Raw genomic sequence first — 21,380 nt, 5'->3', positions numbered from 1 at the left:
CGGACGCGAACGACCCCGACGCCAAAAAAAATTCTTGAAAAATCAGTTTTTGCAGTAACCTCCATTTTTCTTTTGCCAAAAAAAACTTCAATGAATGCTTAAAACAACTGTAAAGATAAATACTACTCATCTGCAGAAAAACTATTTATTATAAATATTTTTAAAAATTAAGTAGAAAAAAAAGACCTGACATAAAAATTCATAAAAAAAAAGTTTATACATATATATATACACAAACCCTTTTAGGAATTGATTCTTGAATGTTTAGGACACATCTTGATGTATTTTGGATGAAGTCAGACCCATGGAGGTGAAGATCTGAAATGAGAAAAAAAGGGTAACTTTTTTTGGCCAAAAAAATTTGTCCAAATTTCATGAATTTTTTTGAGTACCCAAATGAAATAGGAAGTGGCTAATTTTTTTAGGGAATAAACATATGTGTTCCTAAAATAGAAATATGTAAAAAAATCTTCATTATTTTGTAAATTACATTTATCTCAGGGGCCATATCTAAATATATAATATGATATTTATGCAGGTAAAAATATACCAAAATATCACAAATTCTATAGGGAACAAGAATATATATAGATAGGGCAACTTACGCTTCGGATATGTCCACAAAATGGCCGCCAACCACACTGACTCAGACTCCCTAATCTGCCACTTGAAATGTAGGAAGGGTATGTCAATTTCATGGTGTTATTTACTAATCTAATTATTATTGGATATGCATAAAAATTGTATGGTGGGTTGCTGGATAATTGTCGATTATTTTACGACTATAAAATTAAAATTCTGACCCAAAAACATTTTTTTGAAGGGAAATAAAATCGAAAAAAATAAATGTAAAACAATATAATATTTTAGCTAAGAAAATTTGATGATATTCAATCAAAAAAGAAGTAAACAAAATTTTCCGACAAATAATCATCTAGAGGAATCATTACTCTGTGATAGTTCCTTAGTACGTAGTAATTTTGAAAGAATTGGGAAAAAACGAAAAAATGGCAATCACAGGAAAATCGAACACATACTTATATATACGCCATATCTGGCTAAAAAAATAATAGGCATGGGTAGCCAGATCATCTAGAAACACTTTCCAACACTATAAAAATATAAGTTTTGCGACACTACTTGCCAATTCCTTACGGTAACATGACTAAGCAAAAAAATGCAAAACAAATAAAAAGGGGCACTCGCGGAAAAATGGCTAACATTCTAATATACGGCATTTCAGAAAAAAAAAAATTCAGCCACGTGCTAGGCAAACCATCAAGGCACATTTTCCGACAAATAAACATCTAAATGAATCATTACTCTGTGATAGTTCCTTAGTACGTAGTAATTTTGAAAGAAATGGGAAAAAACGAAAAAATGGCAATCAGGAAAATCGAACACATACCTATATATACGCCATATCTGGCGAAAAAAAAAGATAGGCATGGGTGGCCAGATCATCTAGAAACACTTTCCAACACTATAAAATTATAAGTTTTGCGACACTACTTACCAATTCCTTACGGTAACATGACTAAGCAAAAAAATGCAAAACAAATAAAAAGGGGCACTCATGGAAAAATGGCCATTCTAATATACGGCATTTCAGAAAAAAAAAAATTTCAGCCATGTGCTAGGCAAACCATCAAGGCACATTTTCCGACAAATAAACATATAAATGAATCATTACTCTGTGATAGTTCCTTAGTACGTAGTAATTTTGAAAGAAATGGGAAAAAACGAAAAAATGGCAATCACAGGAAAATCGAACACATACTTATATATAAGCCATATCTGGCTAAAAAAAAAATAGGCATGGGTAGCCAGATCATCTAGAAACACTTTCCAACACTAAAAAAATATAAGTTTTGCGACACTACTTGCCAATTCCTTACGGTAACATGACTAAGCAAAAAAATGCAAAACAAATAAAAAGGGGTACTCGCGGAAAAATGCCCAACATTCTAATATAGGGCATCTCAGATAAAAAAAAAAAGACATGCACGTGTTAGCCCAACCATCAAGGCACACTTTCTAACACATAAACATGAAAAAAAAATCAATAATATACGGCAATTCCTTACTACGTAGTAAATTTTTACAAATATTGAAAAAAAACAGAAATTGGCAACCGCAGTTAAATACCCAATATACCAATAACTACGTCGTATCTGACAAAAACAAAGTCACGCATGGGTAGCCAGATCATCTAGACACACTTTCCAACACTAAAAAAGCAAAAGTTTTACGACACTATTTGGCAATATCTTACGGAAAAATGACTTGGCAAAAAAATGAAAAAAAATGGAAAAGGGGCACTCGCGGTAAAATGCCTGACATTCTAATATACGGCATCTCAGATAAAAAAAAATACATGCACGTGTTAGCCCAACCATCAAGGCACACTTTCTAACACATAAACATGAAAAAAAAAATGAATAATATACGGCAATTCCTTACTACGTAGTAATTTTTACAAATATTGAAAAAAAACAGAAATTGGTAACCGCAGTTAAATACCAAATATACCAATAACTACGTCGTATCTGACAAAAACAAAGTCACGCATGGGTAGCCAGATCATCTAGACACACTTTCCAACACTAAACAAGCAAAAGTTTTACGACACTATTTGGCAATATCTTACGGAAAAATGACTTTGCAAAAAAATGAAAAAAATGAAAAAGGGGCACTCGCGGTAAAAATGGTCCTCGTGGTGATGAACGAAATTTTAACTAAAAAAAAAATCATGCACATGGTAGCCAAACAATCCACCAAGACTTTCCACAACTGATAACCTATACAAGTTGCACCATTCTACGACAATTTCATAATACGTAATAACTTTGATAATTATGCAAATTACCTTAGAAGGGTAAACTCGGTCGCGCTCGACCCCGACGCATCTCAGAAATTGGGGAAGGAGTACAGCTACAGCAATGCACATCTGGACACTACTAGAGCGTGTAGGGGAGACACCTCCTGCAGGTCGATCACCCACAAATTCAGTCACGGGGGTGAGTCACGTGAGAAAAACCTGTTTTTTTTTGACGCTCGGGGTCGCGAACGACCCACCGTACCTATCCAGGGTTAAGGAATGTTGTGCCGAGAACCTGCAGGAACTCTGTCGCTGATTCATAAGAGTAAAGCTCTCGATGACGATGGGCATGCGCGAACAATTCACGGGATGACAGTTCGAAAACTCTGTCATGAGAGTAAACCTCTTGTGCACTCGTGAACACTTCGCGCAACGAGAATTCGAAAACTCTGTCATATAAGTATGGCTATGGTCACGAGAACCCAAAGGTTCAGCATGAACGGCGTTGTGAGACCCCGAAGGGTCATAAGAGTTGTTCGTGCACTTCAACCGATTGCGTGCGCGCCAAGTTGGTCGTGCCTGCAAGCCAAGTTGGTCGTGCGTGCAAGCCAATGTGGTCATGCGCCATTATGGTCGTGTGCTCCTATCCGATCGTGCGCGCTAAAAAGGTCGTGCGCTCTTGCGTCGGAAGGGAGCTCGTGCGCGCACTTTTTTCGCGCTCGTGGAGCGCATGAGGTTGTTCGCGCACCTGGCGCGCATAAGGTTGCCTGCGTGCAGTGTGTTGTTGTTCGCGCGCATGGCGCGCCACAGGATGTTCGAGAGCATGGTGAGCAACAGGATGTTCGCGCATATGGCGCGCATTTGGCCCTGCGCGCGAGAGCTCCCAGGTTGGTGAGAGAACTCACAGCTACGCTCACCTGAAGGTTCACGATAGCTTGTGTTGTGTGAGCGCGAACGATCAACACAACGAGAGTTTAGAAACTCTGTCATAAAAAGAATGACTCAGGTCACGAGGACCCGAAAGATCAGCGTGAACTGTGTTGCGCGAACTCGAAGGGTCAGCGCAGTGAGAAACCGAAGTTTCCCTGTCACTAAACACCAAAGTGTCGGAGTAACTAAAGTTACGAGAGCCCAAGGGTTCTGCGTAACTAATGTTACAAGAACCAAAAGGGTCAACGTAACGAGAAACCGAAGTTTCCTTGTCACAAAACACCGAAGTGTCAATGACTAAAGTTACGAGAGCCCTAGGGTTCCACGTAACTGATGTTACGAGACCCCGAAGGGTCAGCGTAACAAGAAATTGCAGTTTCCCTGTCACAACACACCGGAGTGTCAGTGACTAAAGTTACGAGAGCCCAACGGTTCGGCATAACTATGTTACGAGACCCCAAAGGATCAGCGTAACGAGGAATCGAGATTCCTCTGTCACGAGACCCCGAAAGGTCGGCGTGATTGATGGCACACGTTCCCAAAGGCTCAATGTAATCATCGTTACGAGAGCCCGAAGGTTCAGCGTAACTGAAACCCGAAGGTTTCGAGCAGTCCTGAAGGACTCCTACTGTCATGAGAACCAGCAGGATCAACATGACGCGAGCTCGAAGGCTCAAACGACCACGCCAGCCCAAAAGGATGATCAAATGAGACCCCAAAGGATCAAAGAGAACCAGCACGTCCAAGATAACACCTCCGCATGAGAGGTTTGTTGTCCCGAAGGAGAAAGTCGCTTAGAGAAGGCTCTCGCTCCGCCCCTGAAGGAGAACCATAAGCGTAGGGATAACCTGCTTCGGAGAAAGCTCTGCCACCGCCCCTGGTGGATCAGCAAGCTCCTACAAGTTATTTCTCCCGAACGAGAGGGAAGTTCTCCCGAAGGAGATTGCCTAAGACAAGCTTTCTCCCAGCTCTATAGGAATATAGCATGGGCGTAAAATATCTCTGGCGAACAAGGGAGAAGTCCTCCCGAAGAAGGACATTGCCAAAGACAAGCTTTCTCCCAGCTCTATGGGAAAAAAGCATAGGCGTAAAAAATCTCTCGCAAACGAGAGAAATCCTCCCCCAAGAGGACATAGCCCAAGTAAAGCTTTATCCCAGCTCTATGGGGAAAAAAGCATAGGTGTAAACAAAAATCACTTTCTCTCTCTCTCGCTCGAGAGAGAGAGAGAAGTTCCCCTCGAAGGAGGAACATCAAGTTGAAGGTTGACAGCGAATGCTACCTCGTAATGAGGGCAGTTCACGAGCTACCACATGTGTACTACGTCACTGTTACCTGTGAAAAAAGGAAGTTGTTATCAATTACAATTCATGCTTCGTTGCACAAAATACACTATTCGGGGAATAAGTCACCTTCCTTTTAAGATAATTCCTCGAAAGGGAGCTGAACTCTTATAAACTTTAATTCTGTAATGAACAAACACACGGCAGTGTTGAGAACCTGCCGAAAGACAACCACCTTACAGCGGAAGCAGTTGGATACGATGTCAACAGCACTAAAGTTACCCGTATCTAACAACGTATATTTCCATTTATACATATATATACACTCAGGGGAGAAAAAAAAAAAAGATAATCTAGGCCAGTCTTTGCGGGAGAAGGACAGCATGTCTGTCCTCTATCAAGCCAAAAAGTAAAGTGGTTACTCAGCCGAGAGGTGTGCGTGAGCGGGGTAGCCAGTCTACCCCACCCCGGATGGGGTAGTTATCCCACACTAAAATTATCATGGCTCGTCTTTCAGTTGCGCCGAAAGTAATACCCTATTATAAAAAGCGAAGGTTTGTATCTGTGTCGGAACAATTAATATTTCCTATATAAACTATTAAAAACTTAACATAAGAGGAAGAGCAATGAGAAAGAATAGTGTGCCCGAGAGTACTCTTAAGAAAGAGAACTGTGACATAATATAAAAGTATTTTATTAATTGTAATTAAGAGGTTAATTGACACATGTTGCATTTTTTAAGTATGAAAATATTTGGATTGAGAAATGAACTTTAAAATCAATCGACCAAATGAAATAATTACCTCGGGACCTTTGCTGGTAATTTTATACAATACCAGGACAAGAAATAAGACTGGTGTTACGTTATAACCAGCAAGACGAGTTTGTAACAGAAGAGATAATTAATCTATCTTCTCCAATAACAGTTACTATTTCTCAAAAAGACATTAACATGTTTCTTAACCCCTTGCTAGTAATGTTTTCTTACAAACCGTTTCTCGGGATCTACTGTGTAAGTTAGGCGACCTTTGTACTGTATATAAATGAGAAAATATAAAATAGTCTATATCTTAAGACTGACAAATTGTCAAAGATTATCAAATGATATAAAGGATCCATCGAGATTATTTCGATACATATTAACCGAGAGACAAACCTTTATATAGCTGTAAAAACTGTTTGGACAGAAAGTGCACTATCCCGCTGGGGGAGCCGAAGGGTGAGGCTCGGAGAGAGAAGAATAGACCCTTCTCCCAACGGAGACTTATTACAGGGCGCCTACATTGGCTCTGTCCTCGACTCATCCTGCATCGTAGGTCACCTGCCAAATGAAAATAATATGTAATGAATTGCATTTTTTTAAATTATTTCAGGAACTGATACAATTTGATTAACTAGTATAAAATAAGTCATATTGGTGTCACCTAATCAATTTAAAAACATATTTAAAGAATCCAGAAAATCACTAATATTAACCATAAGTGAATCGGCAAATACATTTTATATACAAATAAATTGACTTCCGTTTACATGACTGTTTTGCTAACTTACAAAAATCAAGTTATCATAAGAACAAATATAAAAACTACAGATATATAATTATATCAAACTATCAAGTGTTGCTTTTTAAAACTAGAAGGGCACTCAGTAGAGTGCAGACCTCCGCCGCGGCACCTTATTTCTCGACCTTGACCTTAACATGTATTAAGGCCGATTCACACGACCCGTTTTCTTTCCGACAGGCTGGCCATCGGTTAACCGGCGTCTAGCTTTCTTACTTGTATTCAAATGCAACTGTTCACACAACCTGTTAGGCAGACGGCGGCCCTCGGACGTCAGCCGTCCGAGTCGGCCCGGCTTTCTTTCCAAGAAACCTCGTCCGGTTTGACGTCCGTTAGCCATCCGTCGCAACCAACGGGTGGATGATGTTTTGTGTGAACGAGGACCTGTATTGAACCCGTTCGTTTTGTGGCCTACAACCCCGACTTTTCTCATAGTATAGTCATAGAAATGAGTTATTTTGTTGTTGACACCATGTATGAGAGGTTAATTGAACCTTTTCAAGGGTATGAGGAGATATTTGACATGGCAAACAAGATGTATAGAAATAATTTACATAAATAAAAGATATGGAAAATGACTGGAGAGGCATTAAAGAAAACAGGTGAATTTATCATAATTCTAATATTCTTGGCTGTGCATAAAGTATAATGAAGTTGCCTCACTTATTTTATCAACACAGTTATCAACCAACATCTTATAGTGTCAAAATCATCGTAATTTACTCGATGTTCACGTGACAGATTCTAAGTATACAATGAAAACCGCGCGCTGGTAAACGGATACGGAACGCCTCGTGTGAATGTATAACATTTTGACGGAGGTTAGTCACCACCCAGCCTGTCAGAAAGAAAACGGGTCGTGTGAATCGGCCTTTAATTGGCATGGATTTCAATACACTTAAATTTGAACCAAGTTTGAAGTCTCTCTGAGAAAGATGTCCAAACTTATGAAAGATTACGTGAATTGGACATTTTGCTCGACTGTGACCTTGACCTTGACCTTTCAAAATTTAATAATTTCCAGCTATTTACATAACAGTTAATCCCTGCAAGTTTCATTACTCTACGACTAAAATTGTGGCCAGGAAGCTGTTCACAAACAAACATAACCTCCTTCCAAGATTGGTGGCGGAGGTAAATATAAAAATGACATATTAGAAAAATTTATTAAACTTTAAAACACTGCTTTTTAAAATTACAAAGCCTAATTGTCTAACGACTATTGAGTCTTAGCTTACGATGCACCAACTCATTAAAATATTGCATTAAAACTCGCACAACAGTATTAATGAATAAAAATCCCTTCTGGCCTGGTTTTATAGACTCCTGGATGCAGATAACTATTAACAAATAATGAATACTTACTAATATACTTTTCCCCATTTTAAAAAATGCTATTTTTACAGATTATAATACATTAGATTGAAATCCTTCTAAAAAAAACATTTCGTATTTGCGAATGTTCAATTTGCCTAACTCTATCACTATAAAACTGTTAGATTACAATCAAAGTTCTTATATACATAAAAAACTTTGGTATATTTCTATGTCTTTTTACCCGTCTGGTTTCATTTAATAAAACGTAATATACTTTTAAACTTGAAATGTAGAATGAATTATATCACAAGTAATTTGTATTTTCCCTAAATTTACAAAGTAACGTTCTTTAGTAAGAATATGTCTACAGCTTCGACTGAACTTCAGCTGTCAATATACGAGATGTCCTTAGTTACTGGCCCATATTAAGCTTGAGATTCAAGCTTTAATCTTAAGCTTAGGGGTTTTATTTAAGGCTTGCAGTTGAAGAGGGAAATGTACCTTAAAACTCAGGTTTCAATAATTATGAAAATGACAAATTACTTTTAAAATTTGAGATTTATTCCTCCGCTAATATCAAACCCCGTTCTTTAATCGGAGACTTATTAACCTTAGGTAGGAGAAATTTCCTAGGACCATACTGGATGGTTTAAAATCAAGGGATGTGAATAGTCTCGGACATGATAAACGAGATGGAGTACTTTTGGCGTAATACCCCATACTGAAAATCCTATGCTGCTACTCCCATGAAGCCATACAAACATCATATCAAGTCTCGAGACTCTTCGACAGATTTGCCATCCTGAGTTTGTTTCCTTCTACCTCCTCTATGGAAGGAGTGCTGTGAAGAAACTGGTAATGGAATCAGGTAAAAGAGTTCCCTCATGATTCAAATGTGACGAACGCCCGAGGCTAGAGTGTACGCTCTAATCCATGTTCCAGATCTTGCGGTTCTCCACCGACAGGTTTCGCGTCTTGGTAAGCGATTGTAATATGGTTCCCCATCGTGATAACCTTTTAAAAGGTTCCTGATAGCAGTAACTAACTTGGGTAACTGTGTAACTTTTGCAATAGCAGCGGATAGCCGATGCAAAGAGAAAACGCTGATCAAGAAAAGCAAGGGAAAATTGTCTTGTAAGGAGCAAACACAATCAGAATCTTGCCCTAAAGATGAAACACAAAATTGAAGGGCACACGGATACCTTGTGCTAGTGCCGCTAACATCTCGTAACCTGTACACACAATGAGAATGGTCCCAGTTTGTTTTCTCTCTCCCAAAAGTTGGAGTCATTGTGCAGGAAAGGAAGAGAATGGAACAACCCTTATCCCTACTGGTAGTGTGCTAACTCCCCTTTGCGAGATAGAACACAGGGAGTAAGTATGTAAGTAGGTGTATCTCATAACAATATGTACAGTATGACAAATTCGAAGATAATTTGTATTTTTCCTAACCATACAAACCTTAGCTATTTACAAAGGGTTTACTTTTAGCGCAGCTGAAATGACGAGCCAATAGTTTTTAACGAGGGTTAATTACCCCCGCGCTAGTTAGCGGGGGGTGGGGAAGGGTAGCTTGCTACCCCTCCCCCCTCCACACACCGGTGACTTGCTTCACTTCACTTAGAGGTAGGACTTAACTTGGGGGTCAGGGATGGCGGGCACATATGTGTAAATAGCTAAGGTTTGTATGGTTAGGAAAAATACAAATTATTTTCGAATTTGTCATTTGTTCCGTAACTGAAATACAAACCACGCTATTTACAAAGGGTGACTTACCCCTTAGGAAGGGTGGAAAGTCCCCAGCCTTACTGACTTCGGCTTGCCCGGGGGCTCAATCCCTCAGTGAGCAGCACTAGAGAAAAGGAGCCCCTATACCTCACAAGTTCCTAGCATCGCTAGGAACGAGTGGCCTACATAAGTAGTGTGAGGAGGAGAGAGTGACTCGTCCTATGAAGTTGACCTTGAGACCTTCAGATAGGAATTCTAGGATAGGACGTTCCCCATACCACCTCGTCAGGGTATGGGAGACGCAACAGTATTAAGCTTAATACTAGGAGCACAAAGAAGCATGGGTTACCTGCAGAGCTCGAGGTCAGTTATGCGAGGACCAGGATGCTGCTTCCCCAAGAGAGGGGAGAATGAAGAAAGAAGTAAGGGTCAGACATACTCTTTCATTCACACAGACTAAGACGGGGTAACAACGCCCTCAACCTACTGCTACTTGTCCAAAAAGGAGCCTGAGGTTAGACCAGCTTTTGTGCAGCCACCACAGGGCCGATAGAGAACGTATCGAGGCTCCTGTGGGTCACGTCTTGCAGGTAGTGGGCTGTGAAGGTCGTTTGACGCTTCCAGACCCCAGCTTGAAGTACCTGCGTCACGGAGAAGTTTCTCTTGAAGGTCAGGGATGTAGCAATACCCCTGACATCGTAGGCCCGAGGGCGACGTGACGGAGGAGGGTCAGGATTCAGGGCATGGTGGATAACCCTTCGAATCCAAGCAGAGATGGTGTTCCTGGTGACCCTCCTCTTTGTCCTGCCTGTGCTCACAAACAAAGCTCGCACATGAGGACGGACTGCAGCCGTTCTCTTCAAGTAGTACCTCAGACACCTCACTGGGCATAGTAGCAGCTGGTCTGGGTCGTTTGTTACAGAACGGAGACTCGCGATCCTGAAAGAGTCGAACCGAGGATCCGGCACTCCAGGATTCTGAGTCTTGGCCACAAACTCAGGGATGAACCTGAACGTTACCTCCCCCATCCCCTTGAATGGGCGATGTCGTACGAGAGACCATGAAGTTCACTAACTCGCTTGGCCGAGGCCAAGGCGAGTAGGAAAGCCGTCTTCCAAGACAGGTGGCGATCGGAGGCCTGGCGTAATGGCTCGAAGGGAGGTCTCTTGAGAGACCTGAGGACTCGAACCACGTTCCAAGGAGGGGGTCTCACTTCCGACTGGGGGCAGGTAAGCTCATAGCTACGTATGAGTAACGAGAGTTCTAGCGATGAAGAAATATCCACGCCCTTCAATCTGAAGGCCAAGCTTAAGGCTGAGCGATAGCCTTTCACTGCCGAGACAGAAAGGCGCATTTCTTCTCGCAGATACACAAGGAAGTCCGCTATTGCTGGAATAGTGGCATCGAGTGGAGAGATACCCCTTCCACGACACCAACCACAAAAGACTCTCCACTTCGCTTGGTAGACTCCCTCAGAGGACCTTCGCAGGTGCCGAGACATTCTCTCCGCAACCTGTTGTGAAAAGCCTCTCTCCGCGAGGAGACGCTGGATAGTCTCCAGGCGTGAAGCCGAAGCGAGGCTACGGCCCTGTGAGGGACACCGGAGTGGGGTTGTCTGAGAAGCTCGTGTCGTGGAGGAAGCTCCCTTGGGAGTTCCGTCAGGAGTTGCAGAAGGTCCGGAAACCATTCAGCGTGATGCCATAGCGGGGCTACTAGAGTCATGGAACAGTTGACCGATAGTCTGGTCCTGTTGAGCACCCTTCTCATCAGACAGAATGGTGGGAAGGCGTACACGTCGATGTTGTCCCACCGTTGCTGGAAAGCATCTTGCCAGAGTGCCTTGGGGTCCGGGACTGGTGAGCAGTACAGGGGCAGCTTGAAGTTCAAGGCTGTCGCGAACAAGTCCACCGTCGGGGAACCCCACAATGTCAGGACTTTGTTGGCTATCTGAGGATCCAAAGACCACTCGGTACTCACTATCTGCGAAGCCCTGCTCAGACTGTCGGCGAGCACATTCCTCTTGCCAGGAATGAAGCGAGCTGATAGTGTTATCGAGTGGGTTTCGGTCCACCTCAGTCTCTCTACTGCAAGATGGGATAGCTGTTGCGAGAAAGTGCCTCCCTGCTTGTTGATATAAGCCACTACCGTGGTGTTGTCGCTCATCACCACCACGGAGTGACCCGCCAGGAACCGTTGGAACTGTTGAAGGGCCAGAAAGACGGCCTTCAATTCTAGCAGGTTGATGTGTAGGCACTTTTCTGATTCTGACCAAAGGCCTGAGGCCCTCTGGTTCAGAACGTGCGCCCCCCACCCTTCTTTTGACGCGTCCGAAAACAGAGTCAATTACGGGGGGAGGACGAGAAGACTCACTCCCTTTCGCAGGTTCTCCTCGGCCAGCCACCACCGCAAGTCCGTCTGTTCCAGAGACCCCATTGGGATCAGAATGTCCGGGGAATCGGATCCTTGATTCCACCGGGACTTGAGCCGCCATTGAAGGGATCTCATCCTGAGGCGGCTGTTTGGAACCAGACGGGCCAGGGAGGATAGGTGGCCTAAGAGACGAAACCACGATTGGGCGGGGAGTTCTTTTCGCCTGAGGAAAGGTTCCGCCACCCTCCTCAGCCTTGCTATCCAGTCGTCTGATGGAAAGGCTTTGTGGAGATTGGTGTCTATTAGCATGCCTAGATAAACCAGTCGTTGGGACGGCTGCAGAGAGGACTTCTCGAGGTTTACCACGATCCCCAGATCCTGGCAAAGATCTAGAAGCCTGTCTCGGTGTCGAAGAAGGGTCGACCCCGAGTCTGCTAGGATCAGCTAATCGTCCAGGTAACGAAGGAGACGAATGCCGTTCCTGTGCGCCCAAGTCGAAATCAGGGTGAACACTCTGGTGAACACCTGAGGAGCTGTGGAGAGACCGAAACACAGCACCTTGAACTGGTAGATCTTGTTGTCTAGGCAGAATCTCAGGTACTTCCTGGAAGACGGATGGATTGGGATCTGGAAGTACGCATCCTTTAGATCCAGTGTACACATGAAGTCTTGTGGTCTCACCGCAAGTCTGACCGTGTCTGCTGTCTCCATGCTGAACCGGGTTTGTTTGACAAACCTGTTCAGAGCCGAGAGATCGATGACGGGTCTCCAGCCTCCAGTAGCCTTCTTTATAAGAAAGAGTCGACTGAAGAAGCCTGGAGAGCCGTCCACGACCTCCTGGAGAGCACCATTCTCGAACATGGTCTCGACTTCGGCCTGAAGGGCCAGCCCCTTTGCCTATCCCATGGCATGGGAGCTCAACGACACTGGATTCGCTGTCAGGGGAGGTTGAGATGACGTGAACGGGACGCGATAACCTTGGCCGATCACTGAGACCGTCCAAGCATCAGCCCCGTGATGTTGCCACCTGCGGACGCAACGCTGAAGGCATCCCCCCACAGGTGGACACGCAGGGGGACTGCCACCCCTAGGGCTTGCGGCCGCGGCCGCCACCCCTAGAAGTCTTGCCTCCCCTGGAGGACTTACCGCCCCTCTTGACCTTGGCTGGAAAGGGCTGGGGCTTAGACACCACTTTCTTAGCTGCCGGTGCCTGTTTGGGAGCCTTACGAGGCTGTGGCTGCTGTTGTGGTGGGGCTGGAGGCTTATAGGGCCGAGTTGTAAGGGCCCTGTGTAGGAGGGAGTCCGTGCTGGATTTCCTCCACCTCTCAGCCGTTCGCTCCAAGTCTTGAGGCTCAAACAGGCTCTCCCCCAGGAGGGAGGCATGTCGGAGCCTACACACATCTACGGCGGGGACCTTTGGATGGAATCTCTCGGACACAGCATCGCGACGCTTCAACACCGAGTTGGCCCACAGGGTGGTAACCTGGTGCGCCAAAAACTCGATGGAGCGGTTGCCCGAGAGCAAGAAGGTCTCCAGGGCCTTCCTATTGGTCTCCTTGGACAAGTCCTCCGATTGCAATAGGATGCCCAGAGATCCTAACCAGAAGTCCAGCCACGAAGTGGCCTGCATGGCACACTTAGCGACCTTCTCGTGGTTAAGGATCTCTGCCGCCGAGAACGACACCTGCCGGGCAGAGAGTTTCTCCAAGGGAACTCCCTTCGCCAGCTCCTCCACAGTGATGGAGAGGAAGAGAGAGGTTGTGCTCACCCAGGATCTCGAAATACCTCCTCTGCTGAAGGCGAGGAGGAGGGATGAGTTTGTTCCCGGCAGTGGAACGACTGGAGGAGGCAAGAAGTGCGAGCTGAGCATTGGCCCTAGCTCTGGCACTCTTCAGCCCCCGAGACCAGGGCAGAGCTGCACTGGTCTTAGGGGCCTTCCGAACGTCAAACACTTCATCCAGAATTGTGTCTTTGCCTTCACGGGGGGGGGGGGGGGGGATGACTGGATCCGTAAGACTGTTAAGTTGCCTTATCAGGCTTAGGACCTGCCAGAAGGCATGTTCGGACTCTTGCTGTTCTCCTCCCTGCGGGCTGGCAGCTAAGTCTCCTGCCCCAGGAATCTCTTCCTGGGGTGATACGTGGACATTCCCCTGGGTAGTCGTGGGTTCCTGACGAATCCTTGCAGAGGATTTAGGGACGGTCTTGGAGTCCTTGGGTTCCCTCCTGGGAGGGATACAGGATCCCAACAACGAGGTTCGAGGGGCCCCTTCCTCACGAGACGATTCTCCTGCCTGAAGCGAAGTCTCCACCCCTGGTGCCGAGGGGAAGACTACCGCCCCACTGGACTCACCTGAGGACGGAAAGGCCTCGTCCACGGGAGAAGGAGAGAGTACTCGTGCAGGAGAGGGGACCCTCGAAACCGACCTCTTGGGAACCAACTTCGCCCTGGGGGAAGTCACCACGAAGTCCACTCCTCTCTCTCTTCAGCGTAGGAGAGACAGCCGCTGGTTTGTTACCCTGGCCGGCGAGTGCTGGTTTCATAACCCTCACTAACGCCCGTGCCAGCGGACCAAACCAAGTCTGCTGCTCAAAGGACACAGAGTCCGAAATCCTCGCTAAGGTGAAAGGGATCGGGCGATCCTTCGGAGTGGACACGACGGTACCTGCCTGAAAAGAAGGTGGGGAAGAATGCTGTACTGACCTGTCTTCGTCCTGCAATACCAACCTGTGCTTGGATGGAGGTGATTCCGAGTGCTGTCTAGGAGCACGCGTCCCTGCTGCTACCACCGGCTGTGGAATTCGCCGCGAACTATGGTCGCGCGAGGGCGAATGGTCGCGCAAAGGCGAATGGTCGCGCGGGTGATCGCGCGGGCGCGCAGGCGAGTGGGCGTGAGGGTGGGCAGGTAAATGAACACGTGTCCGAGGCGACGAACGCAAGCGATGGCGCGACGGCGAGGGATCGTGCTGCCGCGTAGGTGAAGAAGATCGCTGGCGATAATGACCGCGTGATGGTAAGCGATGGCGAGCAGCATGTGTAGGTGAATGATCGCGTGATAAGGTGCGATGGTGATCAGCATCCGCAAGAGGGCGGTCGTTCAAGGTTGTGCGATGAGGAGCAGCATGCGTAAGCGGGCGATCGTGCTGGGTTGTGCGATGGCGAGCAGCATGCGCAGGTGAATGATCGCGTGAAAGGGTGCGATGGTGATCAGCATCCGCAGGAGGGCGATCGTTCAGGGTTGTGCGATGAGGAGTAGCATGCGTAAGCGGGCGATCATGCAGGGTTGTGCGATGGCGAGCAGCATGCGCAGGTGAATGATCGCGTGAAAGGGTGCGATGGTGATCAGCATCCGCAGGAGGGCGATCGTTCAGGGTTGTGCGATTAGGAGCAGCATGCGTAAGCGGGCGATCGTGCAGGGTTGTGCGATGGCGAGCAGCATGCGCAGGTGAATGATCGCGTGAAAGGGTGCGATGGTGATCAGCATCCGCAGGAGGGCGATCGTTCAGGGTAGTGCGATGAGGAGCAGCATGCGTAAGCGGGCGATCATGCAGGGTCGTGCGATGGCGAGCAGCATGTGTAGGTGATCGCTGGCGAGCTGGTGATCGCTTGCGAGCAGAAGGTCGACGCGTGTCCTGTGAGAGGACAGGTGGTGCGGCGCGTTCACGAGCAGGAACGGGAAGATCGCTGGCGCGTTGGCGAACATGTTTCTGACACACGCGCAGCACGATGTTGCGTAGCCACAGGACCAGGTGGATGGTGAGCAGGGAGTTCAGCAGGAACTAAAGGGTGGTCAGAGACCGCAGGGCGATGGTCCTCAAATGAGCGCTGACGCTCGGAAGAGAGCTGACGAGCAGGAGAGCGATGGCGAGGGGGGCGAACATCAGGAGAGAGCCGACGAGCAGGTGAGCGTCGGCGAGCAGGAGATCGTCGACGAGCAGGAGATCGCTGGCGAGCAGGAGAGCGCTTGTGCGCTAGCCCTGCTCGCGTAAGGGAAGAATCCCTTAGCCTCGAAGGGACCGTTGCCCGTCGGGTGACGAGTTCTCCAGAAGGCGAAGATCCGGCAGGAGATGGTGAGCGGTCTGCAGAGAGGTTCAAGCAGTCGGTTGAGGCTGACGAGGAGAGTCCCCCCCGGAGGACGAAGACCCAAAAAGGCGCCTCTTAGTCCCCCTGTAAGGGGAAGGGAGGCCCTTGTGGCGTAGAGGGCGGTGAGCCTTACGGCGGAGGCGGCCTCGGGGGAGATCGTCGGGACCATCGGTCCTCCGAAGGGGAGTCTCCGTCAAAACACTTCCCTCAGAAGGAAGCTGGGCAGCAGTCGAGACCGAAGGACTCACTTCCCCCTTCGAAGGATGCACGGAAGGAGGAGGAGAGCCTAGAGCACCATCACCAGCAACAGCACCTGCGTCGGAAGGCCCAGCCACGTCGGAGGCCTCTGTCACCACGACGTCAACAATAGACAGAGGGTCTACCTCCGCTACCACCGGCGACTGTTTAACAGCGGCCCCCAACGAGACAAGGTCAATAAGAGCGACCCTGGAGGGCAAGCCCTTAAGCCCCAGGGACGACCAAATCTGTAAAAGATCATCACTGGATAAGGCATTATTATCAATAACCTCCCCCGGAGGAGGAGGGGGAACCGCCTCGCTATGGGAGGCGACACCCTCTCCCCCCACCGAAGGTAGGGAAACAGAACAAGTGCCTGCGCTCCCACTCGGACGACTCTCCTTAGGAGGCGGACGAGGGGGAGCTTCGGAGGAGGTTTGGGCGGCGGAAGAAGAGTTCCGAGAACCTTCCTCCTTCAAGGCTAACCCCGGAGGAGAACGGTCTCTCTTGGACTTCTTCTTAAGCCGACGGCCAAACCTCGCCCACTGGGAGGCAGACCACTCCCTGCACTCACGGCACATGTTATCCTGGTCGCACCGTCGGCCCCGACATTGAGGGCAGAGGGTGTAAGGATCCGTAATCACGTCCGACATGAAAGTCCCACAAGGACGGCCGGCAACTCCAGGGCATGTACGCATATTAAATAAAAGAAAATAACTGAAGGTCAACTTCCAACCAATCACACAAGCTGAAAAGAAAAAGAAGAAAATTAAAGGCTGTCACGAAGGCGATGAACAGACACGTCTGATCACCGCCGAGCCAAAAGTGAAGTGAAGCAAGTCACCGGTGTGTGGAGGGGGAGGGGTAGCAAGCTACCCTTTCCCACCCCCCGCTAACTAGCGCGGGGGTAATTAACCCTCGTTAAAAACTATTGGCTCGTCATTTCAGCTTCGCTAAGAGTAATACCCCCCCCTTTGTAAATAGCGTGGTTTGTATTTCGGTTACGGAACAACTGACATTTTATTTCATAGTTCCTTAATGAAAATTAAAAACTTGAAGAGCAAATTTCTAAGGAAGAAGTTCTTCCTTAACTACATTTGTTGGTCTTCATTGGTTGTCAACATTCAATTTCCTAATTTTTCATAAACATTTACAATAATCTAAAACTGATCCATTTAAAATTAAAATAATTTATTTATCAATCAGTATGTTCGTATTCACCAACTAGTTTTCAGACAACTAAATGAATGATTGTTGAAATACTAAAAAAGGAAATTGCAAATGAATTTGAGTTAGAAATCACACAGGCTCAATAATGTTGATCTGACCTAATTATGGAAGTTAAATTTGGGCTGTTTAGAATTTACTATAAAAATAGAATGATATTTTTCTAACCTGAAAGATGCATAGAATTAGAAATTTAATTAATATTAGCTTTATATTAAATGATTTTGTAAAGATTGACAGCAAAAATATACTTGCAACTAGACTGAGTCAAGTTAATACTTTAAATAGATCTTCAATGGCCACTTCAGATAACGACTAATTGGTGCGGCTTTTGAAATCGCGGATTATTGGCGACTGATCTTCCTCTTGATGTCATTTGGAATATGTCATTATACTCGCAGTTTAATATCCTGTTTTGAGCAGCAGATGGTAGACTCCTCTTTTGATTATTCAAGTCTGGAAAATAAATAAAAAATGTTAATTGTAAAGATATATCAATCTTATTCAAATGTTTTACTGTACCCTTCAAAAATGACTATACTTTTAAGTACAACATTCTGCATGATAATTATAAATATAAAAAATAATGTATTAAATATAGAATAGTACAAATAATGACAAACTAGACATGTCAATGACATTAATAATAGGAAATACTATATACTAAAGAATATTTTGTCAAGTGGAAATACTTCATGACAATAATCTAACGACAGGCCTTTTGCAATCCACTGACTAACAGAAGCTCCACTTCAATCGACCCTGCAATTCTCTTCAAGAGTTACGCAATAAACATCAATTTCATGAATAGAACATTCTATCTAACATCACAGATGGTGCCTGGTCAAAAACACATGTTAAGCCCTGTCCACACAATAGTTAGTGGTCTGGTATCACTGTTTGCCCGTCGGGCATGCTCGATCGTGTGGACAGGGCTTAATACTCAAAAAATATTTATAAAAAGCTACGTCAAAAGTCTGAGTAAAAATAGGATTTATTGACACGGTATCACTTTCAGGCATAGAACTGATTTATACAGTATTCAAGTATAGTGTTGGGCAATAGATTAGTACGTAAATACATCATTCTCGTGATTGAAATGGCATAATAAATTTTCATTATATGTTGTATGGTTCCTCCATAAACTAACTCCAGCTATCCTATCATATTAATTTACTTAGCTAGGTGGATTTTCTGGTTAACCTTCAATCAACAAACCAGCTTATTCTATACTCATCTTCGCCTTATTACCTATCTTGCCTTGAACTAGGGAGACGCTTACTACACTCGCTCTCTCTCACTCACTAACCTAGTCTCAATTAGTTCATTGAAAAGCTTATTCAACGTTATTTTTTACTTAATGGGTCTTTAACATTAATTAGCACAGAACACCACTATATGTCTTTTGCCAGTGGTTAACCAATGCTACCTTAAATAAATGAATAATCTATCCAACCTTATACTGTACAGCTTTGCTGGAAGCATGTTACTCTTATTAAAGGACAGAGGTTTGTATTACATTAATTCTATATCCACACGACTAGGCAGTGAATGGTGGTTAACCATCGTTACCAGAACACGATGGGGATGGCAATGATATCAGAAGCAACATCATCACAGGCAAATATGACAAATTCGTAGATAATTTGTATTTTTAGCTATTTACATGGGGTAATTACTTTCGGCGTAGCTGAAATGACGAGCCATGAAAGTTTTAACGAGGGTTTACTATCCACACCGCTAGTTAGCGGGGGGTAGGGAGGGTAGCTTGCTATCCCCCTCCCCCTCAAACACACCTGTGCTTGAGCTTACTTTGCTTGGAGGTAGGACTTCGCGGGGGATAGGGCTGGAGGGCAAGTCTGATTAAATAGCTAAGGTTTGTATAGTTAGGAAAAATACAAATTATCTATGAATTTGTCATTTGTTTCGTAACTGACATACAAACCACGCTATTTAATAGGGGTGACTCACCCATTAGGAAGGGTGGAATGTCACAGCCAGTACTGGCTTTTGACTTTGCCCGGGGACTCATTATTTGAGTGTCAGCACTCAACAATAAGGAGTCCCTGCACTTAGCTAGAACCTTGCTACGCAAGGACTGCGGCCTACGCAAGCTATGTGTAAAGGTATAATAAAGTGTGACTCATCCTAGGAAGTTGACCTGTAGCCTAGTCCTTTAGATGGAAACTTAGGATAGGACTCTCCAAATACCACCTCGTCAGGGTATGGGGACGTGTCGGTATTATCTTAATACTAGGAACACAAGGAAACATGGTTTACCTGCAGTGGTTTGAGGTCAGCTGTGCAGAGAACCCAGGATGCTGCTTTCCCCAAGAGAGGGGAGGATGAAGAAAAGAATAAGGGCCAGACAAACCTTTTCATTCATGCAGACTAAGACCGGGTAACAATGCCCTCAACCTTCTGCTACTTGTCCATTAAGGAGCCTGAGTTTTTAAACCAGCTGTTGTGCAGCCACTATAGGGCCGATAGAGAACGTATCGAGCCTCCTGTGGGTCATGTCTTGCAGGTGTGGGCTGTGAAGGTCGTCTGATGCTTCCACACCCCACCCTGAAGAACCTGCGTCACTGAGAAATTCTTCTTGAAGGCCAGGGACATAGCTACGCCCCTGACATCATGTGCTCTAGGGCGACGTGACGGAGGAGGATCTGGATTCAGGGACAGATGGATCACCCTACGAATCCATGCCGAGATGGTGTTCTCGGTGACCCTCCTCTTAGTCCTCCCAGTGCTCACAAACAATGCCTACACCTGGGGACGGACTGCAGCCGTTCTTTTGAATGGGCGATGTCATATGAGAGACCATGAAGTTGGCCGACTCGCTTGGCCGATGCCAAAGCAAGTAGGAACACCGTCTTCCCAGTTAGGTGGCGATCTGATGCCTGACGTAATGGTTCATGGGGAGATCTCTTAAGAGACCTGAGAACTCGAACCACGTTCCATGGAGGTGGTCTCACTTCTGACAGAGGGCAGGTAAGTTCATAACTACGTATGAGTAGGGAAAGTTCTAGCCAAGAAGAAATGTCCACTCCTTTGAGCCTGAAGGCTAGACTTAAGGCTGAATGATAGCCTTTCACCGTCGAGACCGAAAGGCGCATTTCTTCCCGTAAATATACAAGGAACTCCGCTATTGCTGGAATAGTGGCATCGAGTGGAGAGATACCCCTTCCACGACACCAACCACAGAAGACTTTCCACTTTGCCTGGTAGACAGTAACGGATGACTTTCGCAGATGTCCAGACATCCTAATCGCAACTTGTTGCGAAAATCCTCTCTCAGCGAGGAGATGCTGGATAGTCTACAGGCATCAAGTCATAGCGAAGCTACAGCTTTGTGGAAGATGTTGGCGTGAGGTTGTCTGAGTAGCTCGTGTCATGGAGGGAGTTCTCTCGGAAGTTCCGTTAGGAATTGCAGAAGGTCCGGAAACCATTCCGCGTGATGCCATAGCGGAGCTATGAGGGTTATTGAAAGATTGACCGATATTCTGGTCTTGTTGAGCACCCTCCTCATCAGACAGAATGGGGGAAAGGCGTACACGTCGATATTGTCCCACCGTTGTAGAGGGCATCTTGCCAGAGTGCCTTGGGGTCCGGAACCGGGGAGCAGTACAGCGGGAGCTTGAAGTTCAGCGCTGTAGCGAACAGATCCACAGTCGGGGAACCCCACAAAGTCAGGACTTTGTTGGCTACTAGATGATCCAAAGACCACTCGGTACTCACTATCTGAGACGTTCTGCTCAGACTGTCGGCGAGCACATTCCTCTTGCCTGGAATGAAGCGAGCCGATAGTGGAATCGAGTGGGCTTCG

The 21,380-nt window shown here is 45.9% G+C and overlaps 1 protein-coding gene and 2 long non-coding RNA genes across 16 annotated transcripts in view; 1 reads left to right on the top strand and 2 right to left on the bottom strand.

Moving 5' to 3' along the window:
• Positions 1 to 21,380, top strand: part of LOC137633468 (uncharacterized) — a 429,224-nt gene that overhangs the window by 129,641 nt on the left and 278,203 nt on the right. The window lies entirely within an intron of this gene.
• The window catches only part of LOC137633471 (uncharacterized), a 415,554-nt gene that overhangs the window by 116,084 nt on the left and 278,090 nt on the right, over positions 1 to 21,380 (bottom strand). The gene's annotated exons all lie outside the window — the stretch shown is intronic.
• The window catches only part of LOC137633473 (uncharacterized), a 246,637-nt gene continuing 242,676 nt past the window's right edge, over positions 17,420 to 21,380 (bottom strand). The window contains exon 3 of the long non-coding RNA XR_011042252.1: positions 17,420 to 18,010. This is a non-coding gene — a long non-coding RNA (uncharacterized lncRNA). The remainder of the gene's footprint in view (positions 18,011 to 21,380) is intronic.

Source organism: Palaemon carinicauda, chromosome 43 (assembly GCF_036898095.1).
Source record: "Palaemon carinicauda isolate YSFRI2023 chromosome 43, ASM3689809v2, whole genome shotgun sequence".
Classification (NCBI taxonomy): Eukaryota; Metazoa; Arthropoda; class Malacostraca; order Decapoda; family Palaemonidae; genus Palaemon; species Palaemon carinicauda.
Note: the sequence above shows the minus strand (reverse complement) of the source record. Positions and strands in the feature narration are given on the sequence as shown.